The sequence below is a fragment of the Coturnix japonica genome, chromosome 6 (assembly GCF_054131305.1).
Source record: "Coturnix japonica strain WE chromosome 6, WE-NBRP24, whole genome shotgun sequence".
Classification (NCBI taxonomy): domain Eukaryota; kingdom Metazoa; phylum Chordata; class Aves; order Galliformes; family Phasianidae; genus Coturnix; species Coturnix japonica.
In genome coordinates, this window is record NC_140668.1 from 6,306,117 (window position 1) to 6,333,432 (window position 27,316).

The 27,316-nt window shown below is 43.0% G+C and overlaps 1 long non-coding RNA gene across 1 annotated transcript; it reads right to left on the reverse strand.

The window, feature by feature from the left end:
• Positions 1-460: 460 nt before the first annotated feature.
• On the reverse strand, positions 461-27,006 carry LOC146760315 (uncharacterized). Its single transcript, XR_014947410.1, has 3 exons — positions 26,755-27,006; positions 25,004-25,172; positions 461-1,732 (listed from the first exon to the last, which is right to left on the reverse strand). It is a non-coding gene; the product is annotated as an uncharacterized LOC146760315 (long non-coding RNA).
• Between the last annotated feature and the right edge of the window lie 310 nt (positions 27,007-27,316).

A 27,316-nucleotide genomic window follows, 5' to 3' on the forward strand; every position in this document is an offset into this window, starting at 1 on the left:
GCACTTATGTTTGGCATGTATAGTGTCACACGTGCAATGAAATTAATTACAGAATTATGTGCAATTATGGTTATAAGTGTAACACATTAAGCAGTCTCTTGCCAACTATTTAATGCACGTACTCTCAGTAAACTCATTTTTTTCAAGGATTCACAACTCTTTTCAAACATATACTTCAATTTAAGCAGTTCCTGGAGTTAAAGTGGTTGACTTGTGATTTATACTCTGTTGATGGGGACATTTTTTTTTTTATTTTCATGTCCTTTTAAACTGCTTATTGTAAAGATTTCTCCCCATTGCAGTGTTTCTTGTGCCACTTCTTCTTACTCTGTTCCCTCATTTTTTAACTGACTTTCCCTTTGTATTGTCCTGTCATTATATATACCCAGAACAAACAAGGTATGGAACAGTGTCTGCCATTGGTTTGTGTCTTACTGTATTGTGGTTAGGATGGAGTAATTAAGCTGAATGGACCCAGGGTTCCAACACCTCGCAGGGGCAGCCCCAGGTCCTGCAAGAGCAGCTCCGGCCCTGCTGCAGCCCTCACCATGCCACTCACGTCACACTCTCAAAGAGCAGCTGCAATTCCAAGGAGGGTTATTTCATTTGGCACAGAATCTTTTTTAAATGGGTAGCTTCCCAGACTTATGCTGAACAGCAACGAGCAAAATTAACTTGTAGAATTGTGTGTAGAATTATCATGACAAGTGTTCTAGCTGTATCAGCCAGCAACTACATCCCTAAGATGCAATCGTTATTTCATTTTTGTAAGCCCCTTCCCCATTTTCAGATGTCACAGAATGACAGAATTGTAGGGGTTGGAAGGGACCTGCAGAGCTCATCGAATCCAGCTCCCCTGCAAAGCAGGCACTCTACAGCAGGCTGTACAGGTAGGCATCCAGATGGGTCTTGAATATCTCCAGAGAATGAGACTCCACAACTCCCCTGGGCAGCCTGTTCCAGTGCTCCATCACCCTCACTGTGAAGAAGTTCCTTTGTATATTGGTGTGGAACTTCCTATGCTCCAGTTTGTGGCCATTTCCCCTTGTCCTGTCCACACAGACAAATGAAAAGATGGTGGCCATGTGCCTTTATCTCCCACACTTAAATGCTTATAAACATTAATCAGATCCCCTCTGAGTCTTCTTTTCTCAAGGCTGCACAGACCCAGGTCACCCATTTCCTCATAGGAGAGATGTTCCAGGCCCTTTATCATGTTTGTGGCCCTCAGCTGGACTCTTTCCAGACGATCCCTGTCTGTTTTGTACTGGCAGCCCAGAACTGGATACAGTACTCAAGAACCGGATACAGTACCATATACGTATTTTTTACTTCCATAACTCAACACAACCTTCTGTTTGGGAGACAAACAGCAACCTGTTTGTGATACACACCTGCAGCGTGTATCGGTGCTTTTGACTGAGTGAAAATTCATACATTCAAAATATGATTGCCAAGAATATAAAAGGGATCTTAGGCAGCTTCTCTTCCCAGAGTTTCATCACTGGCTGCTGAGCTCATAGACAGAGCTGTGTTTGACGGGGGCAGTGCCTGAGCACTTCACACAAAGTGGCCAAGGAGCAGTGCTGCATTTCTGCATGGCTGCATTTCTGCATGGCTGCATTTCTGCATGGCTGCATGGCTGCCTTCAGTGCTGCAGGAGCTGTCAGTGCTGGTTGTCTCCTGGCAGTTGGAGGCATTTGGGCTCCCCAGGAGTAATTTTGCAGAAAGCCTAAGAAAAGAGAAAAAGCAGTGTGTTTTTACAGACAGCCTTCTAGGGAGAACAAAGCGCTTCCCTTGATTTCTGCACATAATTTAGGGATAACTTAATTAGCTTCACTGAAGTCATGCTAATTTACCTTAGGTAAAAGTGATTCTCTTTCTCCTTTTGTGAAAAGGGAACAGTGTAAATTTCCTGATGTTAATTAAGACAGAAGCAGACTATACCTTCATGTATTCAGTGCAAAATAAGCAAGACTAGAACACAGCCCAAACTCCAGATTACAATCACTGGCATGGTCACCGTTTGGCACAGGCATCCGCAGCAGCTGGGATTTCTGCAGCTGGCTGATAGAACACCATAAGGAGGAACGTGTTACAGAGGTGCTTGAGAACTGCGTGGGTTTCTTTCCATGAAAATATCAGAGATTTGGGAAAGCTTTTTTGAGGGGCAGGTGCTACAGAGAGCCACTGTGCCAGGACCGTGGGGAGCTGCGTGGTGGGGTCACCATAGGACATAGAAGGTTCCAAGTTGGAAGGGACCCACAGGGATCACACAGCACCACCCAGACCTGGTGTCAGAGTGGTGTCCCAACACTCCCTGAGCTCCGGCAGCTCGGGGCTGTGCCTGCTGCCCTGGAAGCTGTGCCATGCCCACCACCCTCTGGGGCACAGCCTTTCCCTCACCCCCACCTGCCCTCCCCTGACATAGCTCCATGTGTTCCCTCAGACCCTGTGGCTGTCAGAGAGCAGAGCTCAGTGCTACCCCTCCACTCTCTGTGAGGAGCTGCAGGGTGCCATGAGGAGCTGTAGGGATGCCATGGGGAGCTTTAGGCTGCCATGGAGCTGCATTCTGACATGAGGAGCTGCTATGAGGGAGTCATAGGGCTGCCTTGAGGGATAACTAAACACAAAGACTACTAATACATTTCTGTTATTGTTTCATCTGAGGACCTCTATAAAACAGTGTAAGAGATTATTCTTTCACACCATTGTCTCAAAGTTTGCTGAGGACACAGATGGACAAGTCCTGGTCAAGGGTTGAGAAATCCTTTGTCTAAATCATAGAATCATAGAATTACCCAGGTTGGAAAAGATCTTGAAGATCAAGTCCAACAGCAGCCTAACAATAGCACCCTAACACTAACAACCCTTTGCTAAATCATATCCCTGAGCACCACATCCAAATGGCTCTTAAACACATCCAGGGATGGCGATTCAACCACCTCCCTGGGGAGCCTATTCCAGTATTTAACAACCTTTCTGTAAAGAAATGTTTCCTAATATCCAACCTAGGGACACATATGGACAAGTCCAGGCAAATCACAGTCAGAGTTGATGAAATATTTTGTCTGAAGATTTGCAGTCCAAGGGCAACGATAGAGAAAGAGATAAGCCACAGCTTAGTGGCTGGGAAGCAGTCTTTTCTCAAGGGAGATGCCATCTCGGGGGTTCTGCACATGGCTCTTACCCAAGTACCCAGGAATACCACATTGGCAGAAGAAGGATAAAAAAGGGACCAATAAACATGACATCAGGTGCTTCACAACATGATTCCTGCATGCTGATAGACTCTCCTGGGCCTGCTACCTGAAACTTGCCCCTTCCTCTTGGGCCTGCTCTGTCTCTACCTGCTTGCTGCCTAAGGCCGGCCACTCTGCTGCTGCTCTTCCCTGCACTTTTGCCTTGGGGCATTGCAATGGCATGCAACAGAACACTGCTAGGTCTTGGTGGTGACTATCCCTGCTTTATGCAATTTTTGCTTCTTTCCTATATTTCCTATTGCCCACTTTCCCTTCCCCATCACCCTAATTCATAATAGTTGCCTCCCCTTCCCCATCTCCCTGATTAAGATTTGTAATAAGCTGGTTGGACCACCATTTGAACTCTTTGTTTCTTAATCTCATGTCAGGTATACATATATCAAAGAACCTCCTCTCCTTCCTATGAATTGGAGCAAGACAAACAGCTGTAATAAATAATGGTTTTCCTTATCAACATGTGTGGGATCGCAACCTTCCTTCCTTGCAATTACCCTAGAATAACGATTTTCTGCTAACTCCAAGTGGGCCTCAGCGTGAGTTCCTCAGATCTGAACTTTACTTGAGGATAATCAGGGTTGTTTAATTTCTGAGCAGCAGCTTCACTGAGGTAATTGATTTGTTCTTGAAATCGTGGTTTCAGGGAAATGCTCTTTGTAATTTCCTCAGCTGATATTTCATGTTGTGTAAAATTGCAGCTGTCACACTGCTTTGTATCACAATATGGTTTTCAATGGAAACATATCACCAGCTACAAGTGATTGTTGAAGGAAGTTTAAAAAAGGCACAGAGAAAAAGAACCCTGGAACTGTGTATTCTTTGAAAAGCTATAGAAAAATTCATGGCAAAATACACTGAAGTCTATGGACAGCAACTGTACTAATCGCAGTTCATGGAAGTAATATTTTTTTGATGAATAATGTATGCAGAATGAAACTTATTCAGTACAGTTCATCCTTTAAACAATGCCTGCAAAGATATGACAAGCAGCTGGAGAGATCTTTGTGGTGTGTGTTAGCCATGAACACAAACTACCAGTAAGCTATTAGGGAAAGTGCAAATCGTCCTTTACCTTACAAAATCTGTGTATTACAGAAACACACAAAAGGCTTAACTGGAGCTCTGCTAGCCAAGCGATGGTACATATTTTCAACATCTATGCCCTTGTGCATTTTCAAAAACCTCCTAATTTGTAGCACTTAGAGACCAAGGCATGATGGGCAATGGGTGGAGTGAAGCAATGCTGCGTGAATGAGTATTGGCAGCTGGGTGAGAGGTGTAGAATGGGTATTTTATTCCTCTATCCAGTTGCCCTCTGGGATGCCAGGCCCTTGGCAGATGGACATGGAAGGACATAGAAGAGACAGAGGGCACAGCTGAAGTGAGGTACATTTTGAGCAGGCACAAGATGACGCTATTGGCGAGAGGATGGCCAGGCACTCTGCTGGAGACCAAGGAAGCTGTGGGTTCTCCATCCCCAGTCAGAGTCGGAGCTGGACTGGCCCAGGTCTGCAGTGGAAGCAAACCTCCAGGCTGGCCACATCTGAGCAGAGGACTGGAATTGCATTCTTCCAAAATTTGTCTAACATTTTTTTTGTGTGTGATTTGCTGTTCTTAAATATACGTATATATTACACATGTTATATAAACATTTAATTATTGTGTATTTGTATACTTAGAATATATCATAGAATCACAGAACAGTTGTCTGGAGGGACCTTTCAAGATCATGTAATTCCAGCCCCTCCAGAATTGATTGCCATGTGCATACTAAATATGTATACATCAGCTATGTAGTTGCTCGTTTCTCAAAGGACACCATGAGTATTGAACTGAAAATCTATCTGTAAAATGGAAGTATGATTGAAAACCACACCAAGATATTTTGAATCCAGTGATGTTTCTTATAATAGAACTAAAAGAAATCAGGCTTGCATGTCACCCACAATCTAACAAAATGTGTTTCTATCACATAATCTCTAATTCTAGGGTTTGACCAGTTTCATTTTATTATTTCAGCTTCTGCTTTTAGCTGTAATGTTTTAAAACTTCCATTGGAGATCTCTTGGTTTGCTTCATTTCATCTCATTCTATTCCTCAGTTTTAGACAGTGACTATAGCAAAGAATGTTTCTGATTTTCCTGAAAGTCGTCATTTACTCACAGTGATTTCTGACAAATGCTCTGTTGTACAGTTTCTTTTTTATGATGATTGCATGGAATGTGCATATCACCATTATTTCCTTTAAGCCATTTGGATGAAGATTTGCTTGTACATAGACAAAAGCTGTATACCTTGGCTTTCTGAGTTTTGGTTGCATTTATCTTGCTTTATTTTTCCATTTAAGGATTACTCCATGTTTAACCAGCATGGAAATAGCACAGAATTTGGAGGTTTATTAATATCTATAATACAGAGCATTTGTGTCTGTCTCATGCATTGAATAAGATGATAGAAATGGGAAAAGATAAATGACAGGATTTTACAACTGATGTAGCAGCTGTTTTTGTGATGGAAAGCAAAGCCATTTCAGTCACTCTTTAATATGATTGGGCGTAGCAAGGTTATGCACTTGAGGAAGAACTGACAGAGGGAGCACTCTTAATAAGGGACAACTGAATTGTTGTGTACGAAAGAAGTGTGAAGCAGAAAGCGAGCAGTGAGACTGAGCCAGAGGAAAGCCTGGAGCCTGAACCTGTTGAGCGTTAAATCCCCTTCCCAGGAATGTGACTCATTTGTAGCAATCCATGTTCCAAATCAAACCATCAGCAGACACATCTGCCTTAATCAGGGAGTATCTTTTCCAGACATTTTCTGCACTAATGGGACACATTTTCTGTTCATATTTTGATGGACAGAACAGTGCAAAAAACAGTCATCCTAAGTGAATATTTATTGTTGTATCTGCCATTATTAAATGCCAAGCAGACATTATTTTACTGCTAGATTTTTAAAAAGATTCAGAAACACTCTGCAGATTAATGCAATTCAAATATAGGTATTTCAAATGCATAGTGATATTCACAGTAATCAGTATAAAAAAAAAATCAAATCAAGTCAAATCAAATCAAATCAAGCATTACTCCTCCGTTTTCACATACTGAGTTTCCTGGTAAGGCTTACAGCATCAGGATACGATGAAATTCTTTAAAAGACCAAAATGAACAGCCACTTGTTTAATTGCTGTAGACTTTTATGCCAGGTTAGACCTATATTTGTTTCATCATATGGGAACAGTCCCATTCTATCCCAGACAGCCATTTTATTGTGAACATTGCTCTGCACTGCGAGACCACACCTATGCCAGAGGTACTTGTTTTCTTCCTACACATTAACTAACTTTGGTTGTTGAGCAGCATTGACACCAGAGGCTGTTGGGCTCCTTACCACAAAACCATTCCTCAAGAGAGGCTGAAATACAGTCTTACCCATCACTCTATGATACAGTGCACAGAGGGAGAGAACAAAGAGGGAGACAAAAAACTGAAAAAGAGAGCAAGAAAGAATATCCTCCATGTGATCTTCTGCTTTGTGTTGATTAATAGCATTGCTTGTTCTGCATGACAGTTACTCCCAGTGTGAACTGATAGATCATCCAGGGATCTTACCCAAGCCAGTTACCCATTAACTCGTAAACAAAGTATAAATATTAATTAATAATTCTTGGTTTTACAAAGTAAAGGACCCATTAAAATCAGGCAGCATGGAGATTTCATTTAGAAACACCTGCTGTCTCTCTGACTAGGCTCCCATAGGCAAGGTTCAGTGCGACGGCAGTGTCTTTTGAGGGTCGTTGGATGCCTGGGAAGCAGCAGCAGCACTTCTGTACCAAAGTGTTTCCCTTCCCCTATGCATATTTTAAATGAGGTGAATGTGCCCTGTCACTCACCAGCTCCATCAGCTCCTTATCTTAGCAGCTAATCTTGCTGCAGGTAGTAAAAAAAATTACTGCAAGCTATTAAGTTTCTACTAAAATGTCAAATTCTGTGGAGTCTTGAAAAGAAAATGAGTGTATAGTCCCATTCCAGCTAGACAGATTGAGTTTGGTGTCCACTATGAACTAAAAGATTTACTCTCCAGATTGGCTAATTCCTTGAGCATTAAATGCCCCAAGAAAGGGAGCAAACATACTATTAATAACTCTAATGGCTAAAAAGCATATTATTTTCAAGTGATTTGTTAATCAGCATGAGTTCTGCCTACAGCTATTGCAATCAGTCATCTTTCTCCAGTAGTAGCTAGTGTCTTAATAAGGAACAACAAGGGATTTGGAGGAGCTAAAATTGTTCAGGCTCGAAGGACGATAACAGAAATTATTAACCAACTTGGATAAAAGCCACCAAACAAGATGGGAATACTATTGGAAGGGCAGATTGTAAAGCCTCATTGGAAACAGATAGAGCCAAAGAATGAGTTTGTGAGAACGTCTGTTCCGAAGCTGCTTCCCTCTGATGAAATTCTCATCCATAGTTTAAAATGGGAAGAGGAATTTTCTTGCATAAGACATCAGTGACTCATGGCTGTGGCTGCAGGAGGGACCTTGGATTTCTGGTTGAGCCTGGGGTGATGAAGCTGAGCCTGGAGTCCCCTGCAGTGCCCTCAGAGCTGCCTGCCAGACCTTGGTTGAGTTCTCAGCTAAGCAAACAAAATGATGATAATTTGTTCCTTAAAAAAAGAAGAAGAAAAGAAAAAGAAAAGGAAAAAAAGGAAAAGAAAAAAAAAAGGAAAAGAAAAAAAAAGGAAAAAGAAAAGAAAAAGAAAAAGAAAAAGAAAAAGAAAAAGAAAAAGAAAAAGAAAAAGAAAAAGAAAAAGAAAAAGAAAAAGAAAAAGGAAAAGGAAAAGGAAAAGGAAAAGAAGAAGAAAAAGAAAAAGGAAAAGAAAAAGAAAAAGAAAAAGAAAAAGAAAAAGAAAAAGAAAAAGAAAAAGAAAAAGAAAAAGAAAAAGAAAAAGAAAAAGAAAAAGAAAAAGAAAGAGAAAAAAGGAAAAAAAGAAAAAGAAAAAAAAAAGGAAAAGAAAAAAAAGAAAAGGAAAAGAAAAAGAAAAAGGGGGGGAAAAAAAGGAAAAAATAAAGAAGGTTCTTTGCTGTTTATGCTTCTTTTTGTCCTTCATAGCAAAAAATAAAAATAAAAATAAATAAAAAATTTGGGCTTGGCCCCAAAACTCCAGCATCCAGGAAGGGTTGTTATGACAGATGTGGTGAGCACCAGAATATCTGTGGGCAGGGGAAGTGAAACCATTGGAAGAAATTGCCCAGAAGTTGTCTAATTAAACAATTTGTGAAAACATTGTTGTCGTTGCCTCAGACAGCCTGGTTTGTGTGAGTAATTCAACGTTGTGTGAAGGCTGGATGAATGAATCTAATCTGTTTGAAGCTTCTGGCTTTATTGGTAACATTTTATAAATAAAATAGCAATGTGGAGGCCCAATACAGAGGGCTGTAGAATCCCAGTGCTCAGGTGGGATGCACATGATGAGATGCAGGTAGTGGACTGTAGAACACCTTCTGGGCAGGCACCCAGCACCCAAAGCACAGGGCTGTAGGACACAGCCCAGAACCAACGAGGCCACTTTGCAAAGCACAGATGGGCTTTCTAGGATGTATTTTTTTCTCCTGCACTTTTTAATTACTTCTTAAATCTGGGATCTTTTTAAAGCAAGTCAGGAACATTGAATTACCATTTTAGGTTTTTTGTTTGTTTGTTCATTTGTTTGTTTAGAATTATTAAACTGTTTTTATTACATTTTCAGACTTTCTATGGAATAATAAAAATTAAAAAGCTTAGATTGAGAAACAACTCTACAACATTTATTAGATGACTGGCATCTATGAACATAAGATTTCTTCATGAAATTTTGTTAATGAACCCACAACAAGCAGGGGAGCATTTTGGTGCCCTGATGTACACAGGTGGTTTCCCAGCAGGTGGCCAGCACTGGCATTCCTGCAGTAATTGATTAGCTCAGGTGTACAAGTACAGCACTGATTGATTACCTATTAAATAACACTCCATTGCATTTCTTTCAATTATACAACACAGGATAGCTGTTGCCAGCCAAGAATTCCATGATATCAGACATATTGATGACTTATAATTGTTTATTTGCATTTGGAGCTGAGGACTTGGAGCAAACCTCTGTGAATGGCCACGAGGAGCACGTCTGTATCACACAGACAGTGTGCTGGGCTGGAGGATGAGGGCTTGGATGGGTCACTGGGCTTTGTGACAAAGTACTGTGAACAAAGGGGACAGTCCTCCTGAGCAGGGCTGAGCACAGGATCCTGCCCTGGGCTCCAGGTGGAGACACAGCAGCTCAGGACAGGCTCTGAGGAGGTGGTTCCAGTTGGGGAGGCCCTGCACTGCACACCCACCTGTTGATTTAATGCAGCTGAAAGCTGACACTGCGCCTTGCATTGCTCGTGCAGTTTTAAACACACACAACTCCCAGATACTGGAATTTTACAAGGCCACATGCACATGTAAAGCAATCCTCTTGCTATTCTGAGGCAAAGGGAAGCTCTGTTCTAAAAATCTAACAGCTCTTTATGGCCATGTCTCTCATCTGATTGCTTTGCATCATTTCTGTGATCTCACTTCAGGATGCATTTTGGTTGGCTGTTTGTGAGAGCTTTTGTTAGTGGTGCTATTCTGGGACTGCATCCAACTTGCTCCTCATCAAGACCTCTGAGAGAAGTTTCCACATGAACCAAAGCCCTTAGAAGTCAGAAGTTTGAAGAGGAGATGCTGCAGCCAGTGAGCGGTGGGACATCCAGGGTCAGAACTATCATTACAGGTACAACAACAACTCCACTGCTGTTCCTACAGCCTAGACATGGCTGGGGGGGTGGGGGGGGAGAGAAGGGTGGGGAAAGGGGGATCACACATGCCCCATTCTAGCAGCCCCACTATCTGTACCAGGTTGGCAGAGGCTTGAACCCCCTGAGCAGTGCTGGGTCTGCTGGCCTCTGACACACTCCTATCCAGGGCTGACCTCCAGAACAATTCGGCATGAACAGGGGCACCCAGAGCATCAGCAACATAACGAGAGGAGGGGTTGTTCTACACATGCTTCTTTTTCTGAAGAAATCTTTTCGCCATCATCTCCCAGTGTGCTTTTTTTTTCCCCGCAAAGCTGTGATCAAAGTCTTCAAACATATGGCTCCATGGCAAGGCAAGGATTTCCACAAGCTCCTGCACTCATCCTACCGCTCCAGACATCAGCTTCTTGGGCAGTCATACACATGGCTGGGATCCTTTGGGCTGTTTCTACAGAAGGTTGCAGCACTACATTACAGAGCCGAACCACTGCCTTAGGAAAACTATTCAGCAGAAGCAGCTAACTAGTGATAGGATGAGAAGTAATGGCTTCAAAGGTGTGCCAGAGGAAGATTTAACAGCCCTACAAAGTCCATCCTCCTGAAGATAAGAACAGGGGAGAGACCTGAAGAACATTCAGAGCCATACCAGGACTGCATGGTGCAGTGCAGCACAGTCAGGGCGCTCAGCATGGCCACAGTCATTGGGCAATTCCCAGCCCCAGCACCAAGGACTCAGGCTGTGCTGGTGCTACAGAGTCATGAGAGAAGCACTGCAACAGTGGGAGCTCTGCACAGGGGCTGTGCTGAGGGGTGGGCTGTAGGAATGCAGGAGTCATGCAGCCTCAACATGTGTTGGTAGCCATGGCAGGGGGGGATTTGATTCTGCCAGAAGCATCATAGCAGGGTACAGCTCAGGTATGAGGAGACAACAAGGTGTGTGCTGCAGAAGACTGCAAGAGTAAGAATTCATGAGTAGCCATAGTTATACATCTTGCTGAACAGATTCATTTCCCAATTTTAAAATGGCATTTGTTTTGTCATGTTTCTTATCACCATTAGTGCATAATGGGACACTGTGCATCAGTTTAAATGAATTCATAATGAGTGCTGTAGCAAGTCTATTGAATAGGAGATAAATAGGTGATTATTCTGACTCTGCTCTGATGAATGGGATTACTTATGGAGTTATGTGCCACTTCCACAACCTTTTATGGAGAGAGATACCATAAATCAGAGCAGACTGGGTGACCCATTAGATGTCATAGCCAAAAAAGAGGAGGACTGACTACAAGAAGTAAACCAGAAAGGACTGACAATGCTAGATGCCAGCTAGCACAGATCAAAGAAGACTGATGAAATGTGAAGACATAATGTGGAGACTTGGGTAACCAGGACCCTCTTAAGGGAGTAATGTAAGGATGCAATGAGAAAAGGAAAGAAATGAAGGACTTGAGACTGGTACAAGGCAAGCTTTAGGAGAGTCATGGGCACATTCACAGGAAGGTGCATCCTTCCAGCATTTCCCTCTGGGCTTGAGGGAAATGAAATTAATGGTGGGGAAAGGAAGGGAAAGAGCAGGGAGATGCCGTAATATGTATGTTCACTTTTACACAAAGGTAGAAGAAATGAATTAGTGAGAATTTAGCAATGATATCTAGAAAGTTAGAAGGTAAATGATGTGAAGTGGCCACAGATGTATGATTATTTCCTGAGGACATCAGCTGAATGGATGATGGATATTGTTGCCCAACATTTAAAGAGGGGATGCAGGCTGTAAGAAACACAGAAATGGCTGTGCTTTGGACAGATGATCAGGAACAAGGGAGAATGGACCTGAGGTCCTGGAATCAGAGATGAGAACAGATATCTTGGGTGGAAGGAACACAACAGACAAGGTATAACATCCAGGACACAGTCTGACCTGCTAGCATTAAGAGAAAATGGCATGAGTAGGAGGAGGTGCTGGGCATAAAGTGTGTGATTTGTACCATACAGGATAATAGTTCTGAGAAAAGCACTTCACAGGGAGCATGTCACATTGCAAGGCATCACAGGAGACAGGTAAAGCTGTCATTCAACTACTTACAAAGGCTGACAAAGATAAAGAAAAATTTTCCAAAGTACCCTCTGAAAGCAAAATAAAACTCAATTTCAGACAGCTTAACGATATTTCATCACGTTTTTGTGGACACTGAAGCATGATCAGAACTAAAATTCAACTTGGTTAAGAAGTGAGAAGAGAGATGGGAGTTCCTAGGAAGAGCCCGGCTGATTCATCTGCACTTTGATGCTGGAAGGAGAGCTGATACTAATGTGCAATGAGTAGTTTTGGGACAGTCTCTGGAGATACAGAAAGATCGGCTGAACTTTGGTGGCAAGGACATGCCCCAGGGAACCACCATGTGCCAAGGGAGAGGGGACTCAGATCAGGGGATGAGGTCACTTCCCACTTGGAGAGATTTGTTTCACATTTGAAATATTGTAATAAAAACTCTGAAGTTTTTGCTGTGCTGTAAGAGAGATCCTTCTCATACTGGCAATTGTGACATTGTGGGAAACTTCTAGAACAGACTGGGAGCAGGTGGTCTAAATGGCAGTGCGGGCTGGCCACAGGATATGTAGCATAGTCTCTGGTGCAAAAAGTAGCAGTGACTTTAGTTTGGCAAATAGCATGGGTGGCATGGAAAGCCTGAAACCACAGAAAAATGCTAAATCATTAATAGTAACTATAAATGACTGGAATGAGTGTATATAAGGGAGAACTCATACATATATTTTAAGAAAACATAAGCATTACTGTACAGGCCTTACTAACAATGAAGTTTGGTTGTATAATGCTGAAATTTTATGTTTGACTAAGAGATTCCCACAGGAATGAAAGTAGAGAAGGGTTACGGCTGCAGTCAGTGACTGTCTGGACTTAATGAGCCAGAAGATATGAACAGAAGAGCTTCTGCGTCAACACGATGAGCCACTGGTCAGACTCAGTATGGATCACATTTGAGTCCCAAAGGCACTGAGCAGTGTACATTCCTCCAGTGTCACAGGCTGGGCAAACTGCTCAGATGTTTTCCTTCTGGATGAATGTCAGTTTTCCAGCTGCAGGGTATATCCCATACTCAGAGAGTCGGCCTGGTATTGTCCCCCATAGCACTTCTGACAAGAGCTTCTGTCCTTCCCAAACACTGCTCTAAATACATGTCTGGCTCCTGACCCACAGAGCAAGTGGATCGCAGTCAGACTGCAGTGATATGCCCCCACCTGGAGATGAGCAGGATCTCATGGTCACAGCAGGAAATACCCCAGACTGCCAGCACCCTGACAGGCAGAAAAGATGTTCAGGCAGAGACAGACAGTCAATGAAGTAGTCCCTCAGAGACTGAATACATGTCCCAGGTGTAAGGGATACTACAAGAGGACCATGAGAGATTGCTTGACAAGTTGGCAGTGCGGTGCTGCCTGAGATGGAGCTCACATCTCCTTACTGAAGGAGTGACAGATACGGTTAAAAAGAGTTGGAAGATGCACATTGCACTGTGTCCTAGGGTCCTAGCAGCAAAGACTGCCCTTATTTCTGTTGTCAAATACACATTCTCCCCCAAGGGCAGCTGGTATCTTACATATGCCAAACACTCAAAAATGCCGCTCTGTCACCGTGTCATGGTCTGGTCTCATAGAGAAGTTTATTAGAGTGCCTCTCTATTCTTCAAAGAATAACTCTGTATCATTTACAGAAGGCTTAGGAATGCCATGTGTAATGTGTGCTTTAAGTATTTGTTTGTTCTTACTTGAGTGTGGCTTTTGATGTAGGTCTACCCATTACATAAAAGCCAGTAAGCTAGAAAAGGATGAAAGAAAATGAAATGGTCTGTATCATATCATTCTGTATAGTATTTGTGTATACTGAATATTTCATTTATTCTGTAATCTGCAGATAGTTTGAAATTGAAAAGCCAGGCTATTGCAATGGCAGCCCTTTTGTTCTTGGAATGAGTTTGGCTTACTCAAGCAAAGCAAGTGAGCACCTGATTAAAGGCAATATCTATCTTTAAGGAAAAAGGCTGTCATTCTGTTGAGCTATTGAGCAACTCCCAAATTTATTTAGCACTGTACATGACAGGAGCATGAATGGACTTCTTCCTGTGAGATGCAGTCACATCCATGGCAAAGTCAAGTCCCCACTGTCCTGTCACTGGAGGGGAGCCCAGGAGCAGTGGGGGCTCTGGGGCATATGCAGACACAGCACTTGGGATGTGAGCACACAGAGCAATGCCCAGAGTCCATGGGGTAGGAGAACCATACTTAGGACACAGGTTCAGGGAAAACCCGAAGTGATGTGCCAGAAGAAATACCACATGGGTAGATGAGTGGGATGTGCAGCCTCAGAGCAGTAATCCTCGGGGCTGGAAATGAGAGGATCTGGATAGGAAATGTCCCATCCCTGGAGACAGCCCTGGGAAACCTGATCTAGCTGTGGATTTCCTCATTCACTGCAGGGGGGGTTGAACTAGATGGCCTTCAGAAATCCTTTCCAACTCTAAGGATTCTATGATTCCAAAAAGGAGAACCAAGTCACAGAAAACAACCCAGTGCATGGGATACTGGCTGAGCAGGACCATAGGCAACCCAGTGCCCTCAAAGTCTATGGTGGTAAGAAACTCTTTACTCACTGCAATATTCCTGGAAATCTGGTGTTGTTCCTAAAATGCAAAGCATGGCTGAGATTTCCTGGAATGAGAGAAGAGAGTGAATGTCTGGAGAACAAGTGGTGCTTCCCTCCTCCCATATATATACATATGTAAATAGCTTGTGACCCTGAGAAAGGCAATTCACAAGGAAAAGTGAAGAAGATACATAAAAACCTTTTAATCTTAGCAGGAAAAGATGCATTATGGAGAATGAACAAAAGTGTTCTTTCCATAGCAAGAGCTTCTATTTTATTTACTTACTTCGGTTTAAACAATAACTTGTTGCTTTCTTATTTTGAGACAAGATGTAGGATTCAGAACTATGATGATCAGAAACGTGGTTAATATTCAGCACAAAAGTGCAGAAGGCTGATTTTTTTCACTGAGAGAACTTCACACACCCCAGCACTTCACTGGAGGCTGCTAACCCTGCAGACAGTCCCACAGCCAGAGTAGCACCGCCCCTCATCTGCTGGGAGGGGCACTTCAAGTTCTGAATGCTGAGGTACAAGTAACCAAAGAGCACAAGGAAGAGGAACAATCCCCACCTTCTGGAATTCGCACCCAGCAGGGGGCCAAGGCACTCTAGGACTCCTCTCTCCACTCATTGCTTCCTTGGCAGCTGGAGAAGAGAAGGAGAGTCACAAGGAGCCATGTGAAAGCACTGCAGCATCTCTCCAGACTGCATTCATCAAATCCCACAAGCTGAACCTAGCTCTCTTCTATAGCGTGAACTGTGTGCTCAAGAGCAATGCTCTATGCAGGCAGGATGCAGAGGCAGGTAGTCAAGTAGAAAAAGATGGACTGTACAGGATTAGCACAAAAGACACCAAGCTGAGTGGTACGGTTGACATGGAGGAAGGAAGGGATGCCATTTGGAGGGACCTTGACAGACTTGAAAGGTGGGCCCGGGTGAACCTAATGAGGTTCAACACAGCAAAGTGCAACGTTTTGCACTAGGGCCAGAAGAACCCCAGGCACCTGTACAGGCTGGGAGGAGTGGTCCTTGAGAGCAGCTCGGCAGAGAAGGACCTGGGGGTCCTGATGGACAAGAGACTCAACATGAGCCAGCAGTGCGCTCTGGCAGCTTGGAAAGCAAATGGTATCCTGGGCTCCATCAGGAGAAGGGTGGTCAGCAGGGATAGGGAGGTTATTATCTCTCTCTACTCTGCTCATGTGAGGCCCCATCTGGAGTACTGTGTCCAGGTGTGGAGCCCTCAGTACAAGAAAGACATGGAGATTTTGGAAAGGGTCCAGAGGAGGGCCACAAAGATGATCAGGGGGCTGGAGCACCTCCCCTATGAGGACAGGCTGAGGGAGTTGGGTTTGTTCAGCCTGGAGAAGAGAAGGTTGCGGGGTGACCTCATTGCAGCCTTTCAATACCTGAAGGGAACCTGTAACCAGGAGGGGAGTAAACTCTTTGAAAGGACCACTAATAGCAGGACAAGGGAAAATGGTTTTAAGTTGAAAAAGAGGGAAGATTCAGGTTGGATGTTAGGGGGAAGTTCTTTACTAGGAGAGTGGTGAGGTCCTGGAACAGGCTGCCCAGGGAGGTTGTTGATGCCCCGTCCTTGGAGGTGTTCAAGGCCAGCTTGGACGGGGTCCTGGGCAACCTGATCTAGTAAATGTGGAAGTTTGGTGGCCCTGCCAGGCAGGGGGGTTGGAGCTTCATGAACCTTGAGGTCCCTTCCAACCCGGGTCATTCCGTGATTCTGTGAAAAGAGACTGAGTTGGGGTATCTGAGATCCTCATGAGAACCAGCAGTCAGATCTGGCACACCCAGACCAGTCTGGTTACAAGAGAGGGGAAGAGGCCAGAGAAGTCCCATTTTTAATCTCACAGGTTTTATAGGATTTTAGGCAATATCCATGAGATTTTATTGAGCAGAAAGAATTTTTACATTTCTGATTGCAACAGTTTCTGAGATCATTCTGCTCAAATCTCATCAGACCTCTGTATTCAGAAGTTCATCTGCTTGCAGAAAGTGATCAGACTTCAGCAAAGTGAGAGTACAAATGGGAGGAAACAAACATGTTAGCTAATGGACAATGGAGCCAGGAGTCTTAGCAGTAATCAAAGAAAAGCACTGTGAGCAGTGCAGGAAAGTGACATACCCCTCTCAATATTATAGATCAGCTTTTACTGAACTCAGCAGAGCTGTCTCAAGCTTTAACTCCAATGATATCTGCAGAGCTATCACTACTTTCAGTGCACCTTTCAGTGAAGGTGAAATAACGTCCACAAAGAAAGTGTAACTCCAAAGCGAAAGGCTGAGCAGACACTTCATACAGAAGCACAGCTCCTGGCCCACGCACTACTCACTGCTTGGTCCCACTGGGTGCAGGACTCACCTGCAGGCCAGACCTAACACATCTGGCAAGCACGGTTCATCAGACTGCTAATGGAAAGCAAAGCTGCCCATTACATGCTCTCTGATGTGCTGCAGATACAGAAAAATGAACATATAAAATAAGATCACTATCAACTAATTTCCCATTGGTGTTTTTTGTTTTTTTTTGTTTGTTTGTTTTTGTTTGTTTGTTTGTTTTTTAAATAGAGAAACTCTCTGGAGAAGGGAGAAAGAATGTTTAAATATTGATTTAATACAGAGAATGGTCTGATGGTAATACATTTTCAGAAACACTCTTAATGGAAGGCTCCATCACAGTCATACACTGCTTCTAACAAACGCTTGGGCAGAGTGTTTCTCTCATTCCTGAGGTATAAGCACACAGAACAAAGCAGAAATTTTTCTCTAACTCCATAGTTATACTATGTTCCATGGGCTGCATCTGGCCTGTGGATTGTTGTTCCTGATCTATATGTTATTTTACCTCACTTTATATTATCTTGCTCCTGTTTCTTTAAGATATTCCATATTTTAAAATGTCATGTTTGTGTCCTTTAGATTTGGCATAAGAAGCAGCTGGAACTGGGCTATCTCCTCTAGCTGAAGTAGGGCTCATTTAACACAACATATTTCACTTCTTCCCATATGCTGCACACCCAGAGCATTACACAGCTATTTTTCCTCCAAGAGAAAGCACACCCAACTCACAGCCTCCACACCTGTTTTAGCTCCTGTATCCAGACTAATCAAAAGAGGCTCCACAGAAGATAAGAGAGCAGTCAGACATCCTCTGTTTACTGATTTACACATCACACAGCCTAGCCTTGTGAAAGCAATGTTGAAGAAATGTAATCGGTTTATTTGCACTGTGACAGCCGCGTAAACCACAGAAAGGAATGTGACAAATGAAGCCATCAGCTGTGCTGTGCAGGGAGTGAATACATTACACTTCCAATTACCAAAGTAGATAATACATTCCTTAAATAGGTTGGCACTGAAGCCCAGAGCCATTGTCATGGCACCACTGAGCATCCCTAGCAAGGCACTGGGTGAGAGCACTTCCCCTGAGGACAGGCCCCAGATGAGGCAGGAGGTGATGGCCAATCTGGGCTCATGAGGTGCTATCAGGGATGGGGCTGAAACCACACATAGGGGTGGCAGGAGAACAGGGGCTACACAGTGCATATCACTGCTGGAGCAGTTGGGGTTGCTGTAGGGAGAAGTCCTGGATCCAATGATCCTGACATCAGAGATACTCTTGTGGCATTTAAACTGATAGGACCCATATACAAAACGATTCAGGCAGCTTTTGCTCATTAAGGGATACAGTGTGGTACACAGCAGCCCTGAAAAATCTCTGCTTCTGTCTAGCAAACACTAAGGGCCTCTGAGCCACTAATCTGACTGTAAAGTTAAGAAGCTAAAGCATAGTGCCACTTAACCTTGCTGTGAGGAGACTGCATGCCTTCATGCATCTCAGCAGCTATGCTCCTTGGTGCTCTGTCAGTGAACCCCATGGCTATGCAGTGCAATGGGCACTATGTGCTTGGGGCTGCATGGACACTGCACCCACCCGTCTGAAGTAAGAACCCTGACCTCCTAGTAGCCACCCCATGCCCCCATCTCTCCAGCTCTTGAATTCTTCTTCACACTGCACTGTGTTCCTCCAGCTGGGACCCACAGCTCAGAAACTGGACAAGAAATGTCAGAGCCATGTGGATTAAAAGGCACCTCAGGAAATTCCCCCGCTTTGTACAGGCCAGCAAAAGTTCTGCTGCCACCGAAGTTGTCATTGGCTGTGGGGGGTGGAGGAGGGGGGAAGGCTGGGCAGTGTTTCTAGAGGCACACAGCATACTTGTGCTGCTCACAGCAAAGAGGACCTTAGAGAGACTGAAGCTGTGCAGCCTCTTAGCTTCTCGTTTCATAACCCATTAACTTTACAGACACTGTCCAGACTGCCTGCTCCAGATGAAAGGTCTCTGATTATCTTTCCAGGTAAATTAATGCCTGACATATTTTATTATTAGGCTTTGAAAGGCCTAATAAATAAATTTACTAGACAATTTCTTCATTCAGTATTGCAGTTTAAACCAACAGACAACAGCAGAGAAATGGTTCATTGAAGCTAACTGCCAAATAGCTGGTATCATGATGCAAATCAACCCTGAACAGTGCCCAGCAACACTTCTGGTCCACCTCACAGCACACAAATACAACTCCTGCACACTGCCTTCTTTGTGCACAGGCTGCTGCAGTCTCCATTCAGCTGAGCAAAGGCTCAGAGTTTCTGTCCTCCCCCTTTCAGTACAGTTATCCCTCACTGGGGGCACAGAGCACGTACAGTCCAGTGGTCCAGTGGAGAGGCCACAGCCCCCAGAAGTGTGAGGAAGGGACTGGGCTGCACCACAGCAGAGGTGGGTGCTGTGCTGGGAATCATCTTTTCTAAGCTGATATTGCAAATGGACCACTGAGATGATCCCTCATACATCAAAGCCTGAATTCCCATTAGCTGTTGAAAACTATTTAAAAATTACTCTCAAAATACTTCTCCTTAGTTCAAAAGTAGACAAGGCAGATATTAGAGATGTCAGAGAAGACACTTCTTTATTCCCAGTGGAAATGTTATTTGTACCTTCTAAACACCAGAGCTATTACAATAAACAATTCCATGCAAATAGGAGATATTTATGAGCAAAGAGGCACTCATGGGAATGAAATTATGAACACAGGTTCTTATTCTTAAAATAGTCCCTATTTTATGCAGATTAAAATTCTCCCTTGAACTATTCCCGTCCCGGTTCCCACCCCAGCACAGGTCAGGAGGAGTCAGCCCCAGGCCATGCCACCCAGCCCCTGCCTGGCACAGCTGGGCTCCTACCAGCCCGATCACCAGCTGCTCCAGGCTGCAACCAAACCTGCTGCCTCTGGTGTGCCTGTCATGCTTATCACTGGTTAACAGGCCAAGAGAAGCTGCTGAACCAGTGTTCTTGGCCTGTCTCACTGCAATCTCATGCAAGTCTCAAGTAGTAGTAGCCATAAATGATTAATTTTCAGCAACATGAGACAGGACTCCATCTGCATTGCTCTATACCATGGCTGTTACTATATTCTGTTCTACAAGATTTAGTATTAGCCTCATGCATCTGTGAGAAAGATTAAACAAACAAACAAAAAAATAAAAATAATTAAAATATCAACCAACACAAATGACCATGTCTAACTGAGAAGCAATGATTTTGAAGGAAATGAGTTTTAAGATACCACTGAAAGTTGCTAACAAATCTGAACCCTTACAAATACATCATCAAAATGCATCAGGAAGAGATACTTCTACTCAACAATTCCATTTGATTGTTTTGAATTTGGTTCTAGGAAGGCTGTTTTTTTGTTGTTGTTGTTGTTTGTTTTTTTGAGGGAGAAACAGAAAGAGAGAGGAATACTTAAACAAAATATCTTGATAATCCATGAGCTTATGTTTGGAAGAAAAAAAGGGTACTTTGAAAGATTGACCTTACAGCAAATTTGCCAGTAACAGTGGTATTTCCCAGGCAACCAGCACTGCACTTGCCCTCAGCTCTGCCCTGGGCAACAACTGGCACAAGCAGGTCAGGACCTGGGCAGCAGACATCCACACTGCCATCAGGCTCCCACCTGAGGGTAGCCTTCCATCCCTCCAAGATGGTTTTTACTTGGGCACCTGCATCTTCACTGTAGAACATGTGCTCAGCTTTGAAGTCTATGGAAGGGGGTGACTTTTTCTGCAACATAGCCATAGCCTAAAAATGAGCATAATATAATAACCACATGAACTTTGTTCTTTAATACCTTTGGTGTTCTCAAAAATCATGCTATTCACAAATAAAAGCACAGTTGACAACATCAAATTACCAAAAGGGAATGAGCTCTGAACATAAACAGAAGCTGGGGGACACAAATACATCTTGATACCTAAGGACATTTTGTACAGACAGAACAGCTACATTCCTGGGACGGGGACATGAAATTAAATGACTTTATGTAGTCAACTACAACTCTGTATTCACAGACAGGGAACAACTGGACATTGCATTTCACCATGCTGGAGTGGACAAGCTGTTCTCCCACACCGTATACTCAGACCTTTCTACTACCACAGTGTTGCTCATCATTCTCTTCCCTGCTTGCCTTGCTGCCCCAGCACCTTGCTGTCTTGGAGATGTGTAAGAAACATTCCTTGGAGACAGTAACTACAAGACAGACAGAGCTCTCCAGTTAAACCTTCAACTTGACAGCTTTTCCCACTGGAAAGATCATTTTGTAGGTCCTTTCCAACCTTGTGATTCTATAAGTCTATGAAAGGGCACAGTGGGAATAGCACAGTATCTCCTGGGCTCAAAGGACCCTTTTAACTCCCAGAGCCCCTGCAAAAGGCTTGGGAGTGTCTGTCACACTGCATCCTTATGGTTGTTCTCCCACAGCAAAGAGGTGGCTTGGTTGATGATAGCACTGTTGGATTAAAGCTCACTGGCCTTTGGTCACTTACACTGCACCTGGTACTGAGCTGGTGTTCAGAAGGGCCACCAACAGTCCCCATTTCTGCCAAGTGGTTTTCCCCATTTATCTGAGCTTGAACTCCTGTATCCATAAAACAGGATTAAAACAGACCTATGCTGTTGTGCACAGAAATCCATAAAGAAACAGTGCTGGTTATTGGAAAGACACAAATGCTCTCAAGTATGTGTGCAAAACAGTAGTAAATATTTTAATAAGGTATTAATGGTTGACTTAAAAGGCACTATGCTAATCTACAAAGAGCAAGACCGATGTGTCTACTTTCAACACAGGATTCTACACTCCTAATGGTCCTGTAATTTTCAGCTAAAGCCTGTTTCTGGAGGATTATCAATTGTCTCTCATAGGCATTACTTATAGAAAATTCTCAGGAACACTGTGCATATTTTAGCAGAGCCAGAATTATACAGAGAACATGCCTTATTTTCGTATCTATAGGAATAACTGGCTTCTGTGTCATTGTGTGCATAGGTTTTAAATTGTGGATCATCACATCAGTATCCTCCATGAACCTTAAATGCTTGTAAACATTCTACTTAGTAATGAATCTACATTTAATATAAATGTTTTTTTTCCTGAAGTTTATTCTAGGAAGAAAAGAACAGAAATTCTCATAATAAAAAATAAATTGTAGGTAAATCATATTCTTAAACTTCATATACTATTATATTTCATAACTTAAATTCTACAAATCTTGTATTAATTAAGCAAATTTTAAGAAAATGAGATCAAAGCAGAGAGTACACAAAGCGAAGCATTTGTAGTTATAGCCTATGAAAGTCTAACAGTTCTCTCCTTATTTCCTTAAGGTAGTAAAGAGAACCATAAAACCACTGGTTGGAAGGGCTACCAGCCTGTTCAGTTGCTCACACTATGTTATGAACTCTCAGAAAGGCCTGATAAGGCATTGCTCGGGCAGACGATCTGCCCAGAACCAGACGATCTATATTAAAATACACGGCCTAACGCCATTGGCACCGTCTGGGAACCCCGGCTCTCTCCCAGCGGTGAACCGAGCCCAGCCCTGAGCCCGGCACAGAGCGACGGAATTTTCTTCTCCTTTGCAAGAAGCTCCGGAGCTGCTGCGCTCCACGAGTGCCATCTGCTGGCACTGCTGCGCATTGCCCGGGCGGCCCCGGCTCGGCTCAAGGGCAAATTGTTGTGAACTCCCTCGGATAGACAGCTATGTTAGCTGGATAATCACAGCTGCGATGCCACCAAGAGGCATTTTGCCATCCAGCTGTAATTCTGTTATTCAAAAGGTAACTGTCAAATCACTGAAATCACATCCAGTTTAATTTAAACCAACTCTCTACTGCCCCCACCCTTTACCTGCAGAAGAAATCAATTTAGAAGGCTAGAGGAAACCTAGAAAAGTATCTCATCGCTTTAGTTATGCCAAGAAACTAAAACCTGTTTTGGTAGTCTCTGTTTCACAGACTTCCAAGAGTATTGTGGAATATTACTGCCTTGGAATGGAAAGATTTACAACCAGAAAGCCTACGAGTTATTACAAAAACAACACATTAGTTAGAGGATTTACTGTTGCAATTAGGCTCTCAGATGTGCGACATTCAGGCAAAACAAACAAACAAACCAAAACAGAAGGAAGTGCAGTTGCCATACATACAGACAGCCAGAACAACAAGAATACGTTTTCTTTAACAGAAGAATTGCTGTAGAAGGTAAGTAAAATAGTGAAAGAGAATGGCTACGCTCATGTCAGTAGATTTGAACAAATTATACTGGATATGGCTCAATAAATTTGTTAGCGCATTTCTGTATGGAACATCTGAAAAAAGGTGTATCCAAATCCAGAATTATCTTTAAAATGCTAGCTAGCAAACAGCAAAACTATTGCATTTATCTTACTGAAAACACAGATGCAGCACAAGTCAGCATTACACTGTACACAATCAGGAGGTGCTACATTTGATTTTCAGCTTTCCCCTGGAAATGAACCCACAGATTTGCAGAGAATGACACACTCATAACATCAGGCACTATCCCAATCACCTCATCCAAGTATAACTCAAAACAAGGCCTGACTTGATGTCCTCCGAGTTCATATAGCACTGCTTCAGTAGTATATTCATAGACTGTAGTCCATGATCCCCCACCCCCCTTCCACACATAAAAGACAGAATACCTTCTAAGATTAATGTAACCAATTAATTGCTGATAGGAACCTCCTCCTCTACCCAGCTGCCTCTGAGAGCATCTGTATTTGAAACACCATGCCAGAACAACTTCATCTCACTTTATAGTGAACCTGTTCTGAGGAACAGATGGTACATAGAGGATGTGCTGCACTGCACCCACAAAAATCCACTGCCTGCAAGCACAGCAGATTAATGGCCTTTCACAAATTATTAGTACATCCCCATTTTTCAGGTGGCAGATAGATGTTGCCTGAAATGTTATTGCTAGTACTCTAGAAATCCAACATCTACTCTATTTTCTTTCTTGTTATTTCTGGTAAAATATGTAATTTATGTCTTCCAAGCCATCTAAACTGCAATGTATTGACAGCCAGACAAACAAATGTGCTGGAAAGCAGATGCAAACAGACACATTCTTAATATATCTATAGTTAGGAAGAAAGAGGTCAAGTAAAGCCAACTGTTGCACAAGATACACTTTGGATTTAGTTCAGAGAAAGCTATGAGGAAGTTTTAATGTCACTTTCTTCATTAACTGTAATCTGGTCCACCTGAGGAGAAATGTGGAAGTCAACAAAAGCTAAGGTAAGAGCTTGCTCCTTCAGTCTTCCTGGCTCTGAATGAAAAGAAGAAGAACATACCAAGAAATCTTGCAGAGGAAAAAATAATCAGCTGGGATTTCAGTGAGAATTCCCAAGTGTACCTCAAGTTCAGGTTTCTGGGCATTACTTACACTGAACCCTGTGCAGTCAGATGTACAGTTGGAATAAGGCAAGAATAGTTATGTATGGTTAGAATAATACAAGAACAGTAATGTACAGTTGGAATAACACAAGAACAGTTGTAAATAAATAATCAGATGTTATCTATGGGAAAAACTCATCAACTCTGAGGCCTTCAGACAAGATGGAAAAGGTTGAGTCTTGCCACAAAGGAGCGATCTCCAGAAAGAGATGCTGCCTTAGTGGTCAGCCCTTAAATGAAATCTAGGAGAGATCTCTGTCCTTTTCCTCAAAGGCAATACCAGCTGATCAATAACTGTTCCACACTTTGGACAGCCAGAGCTAATGATATTGTATATAGCTACATAGTATCAACCTTCTATTTCTATCCAGTTATAATCTTATGCGTACTTATTAAAATTAAATTGAATGCAATCACTTACAACTCCTGACCTGAATTATCTCTGCTTCACGTCAGACCTCTTCAGCACAGCACTAGGGATTAACTAGCATTGTAGAAGCACAGTATGGGCAAGGAGTCCAGGACATTGAGAGTGTAGCCTCCCTGACTGCTTGGTGTCCCACTACAGTGCTGTGACCTTCCTGACAGCATGAAGAAATTCTGGAACAAGAGAATAGCTTCACTGCATTAGTAATAGTCATTACACTCCTTTTTCCTCATATATTTCCCTCCTAGCCTTTAGAAATCTACAGGAGTATTTTCAGAGCATCAAGCCTAAATTCATACTTGCAAAATCCATCCACATTTCTCCTGTAATTACAGCACACAGAGCAGTGCTGACAACCTGAAGTCTTTTGAGGCTCCTGTCCCATTGATCTGGACACTAAACAGGGGAAAGCTACTGTGGACATTAGTGGATTCACAGCTGTATACCCAAATTTTCCTGTGCTCAAACTCATTTCTTTGTTTGGGAAGCTGAAAAGGAATTGAAGAGCATCAGTTAAATATTTCATGTTGTGCTGGAATGTATAATTCATGATCAAATCCTTGAGAAAGAAACAGATAAGATGGAGCTGCAAAAGCTTTAAATGAAGTATTTTCTTTTTGTAGTAAACTGACTGCTGAAAAAGTGCTTTTCTTCTTTTCTATTGGTATTATAATGAGAATTAAAAACGTGATAGAAGTAAGAAATGCACTAAATGGATTTGAACAGTTATTCACTTATACATTTTGTTGATTGATGCAATTAATGTTTTATACATGCTTTTCCAAAGGTACCCTGTTGTACTGAGTTCCTCCACATATCACTACCTCCCATAGGAATGGGATGCATTGGCCTCAACGTTTAAACAACCCCATGTGTTGTTCTTTTATTGTAGTAAGCTCGAGGAGTCACAGGGGCTATTTAGCAGTGCTTTTGGAACACAGCTTTTGGAACTGGTTCACTCCGTTAAAGCTGATGTGGTGGTTTCCAAAATCTGAACTTTCCTCCCCTTCTCCAGCTGGACACCCCTATCTCCCTCAGCCTCTCCTGATAGCAGAGTTGCTCTAACTTCTGTATCTTCTTGGTGGCCCTGCAGTGGACTCTGCAGCAGCTCTGTGTCTCTCTTGTACTGGGGAGTAGAAGACATAAGCAGACTACTTCAGATACGGCCTCATCAGTGTGGAGTAGAGGGGAAGGAGCTCTTCCCTCCTGCTTGCTTGAGCACTGAACTTAACAAAAACACTGGGATATGAACATTTCTTGTTTCCTGGTTGTTGGGCTTTTGGGGTCTGTTGTTGTTTATTTGGCTGGTTGGCTTGGAAAGTTCAATACCATTATACATGCGCTGGTAGGATCTCATCTGATAAACTGCATATAGTTTTGATTACACATATTCAATATAGACTAATTCAGATTGCCATCTTTTCTTGCCTCACTAACAACCAAGATCATAGAACCATAGAATGATCACAGAATCATAGAGTGGCCTGAGTAGGAAAGGACCTCAAAGAGTATCTAGTTTTAAACCCCCTGTCAAGGGGCCACCAACCACTAGACCAGGCTGCCCAGATCCACATCACACTGGAGAATCATTCGGTTTCCAGATTATTTTAAGGAAAAGATTTTAATCCATCGTATTTTCTGAAAACTAAGAATTGATCCTGCTCAAGGAAACAGAAGAGAAAAACATCACCCACAGGCTGCAGATATTTACCTCGACTTCTCTACATGCCATCCCCAGTGTGCTTTTCAACTCACCTTGCACAGTGACCCTGGCTTTTGTTATGGAGTCCTCTGTCTCACAGGGGTACCCCCCACTGTCCTTGGCAGTAGAGTCATGGATGATCAGAATGGTCCACTTCCCTCCTGCTGCAAGTCGTACTTCTGGCTTTTTCTGATTGCTTTGCCATCCTTGTACTACCTGATGTTCAAATCCGGTTTTGACAGCTCACAGCTCAGGCTGATGTCCTGCCCTGCTGCTGCTGTCTTATCCTCCAGCTGTTTTGAAACCTCAGTAGGTTTTCCTGGAAGAAAACATTGCTTTTTGAGTAACATACACTTAGGGTAGGATGCCTCTCTCAAAATACATGCATCTACATGCTGGAGATAAGTTAGAGAGGCACTTGCAACAGAGGCCATCCTACAGCCAGCAGTAATCTGCAAAGTACAGACAATAGAATTCCAGGCAGCATTTATTCTCTCTTAAATCTACCCAATTGAGGATGATGAACCATGTCTGAAAACTGCCTCTCTCTTCTCTCCACTCATCACACTGGGAGCCTCGGATGATGCTCTCAGATGCACATGCTCTAGATAGGAA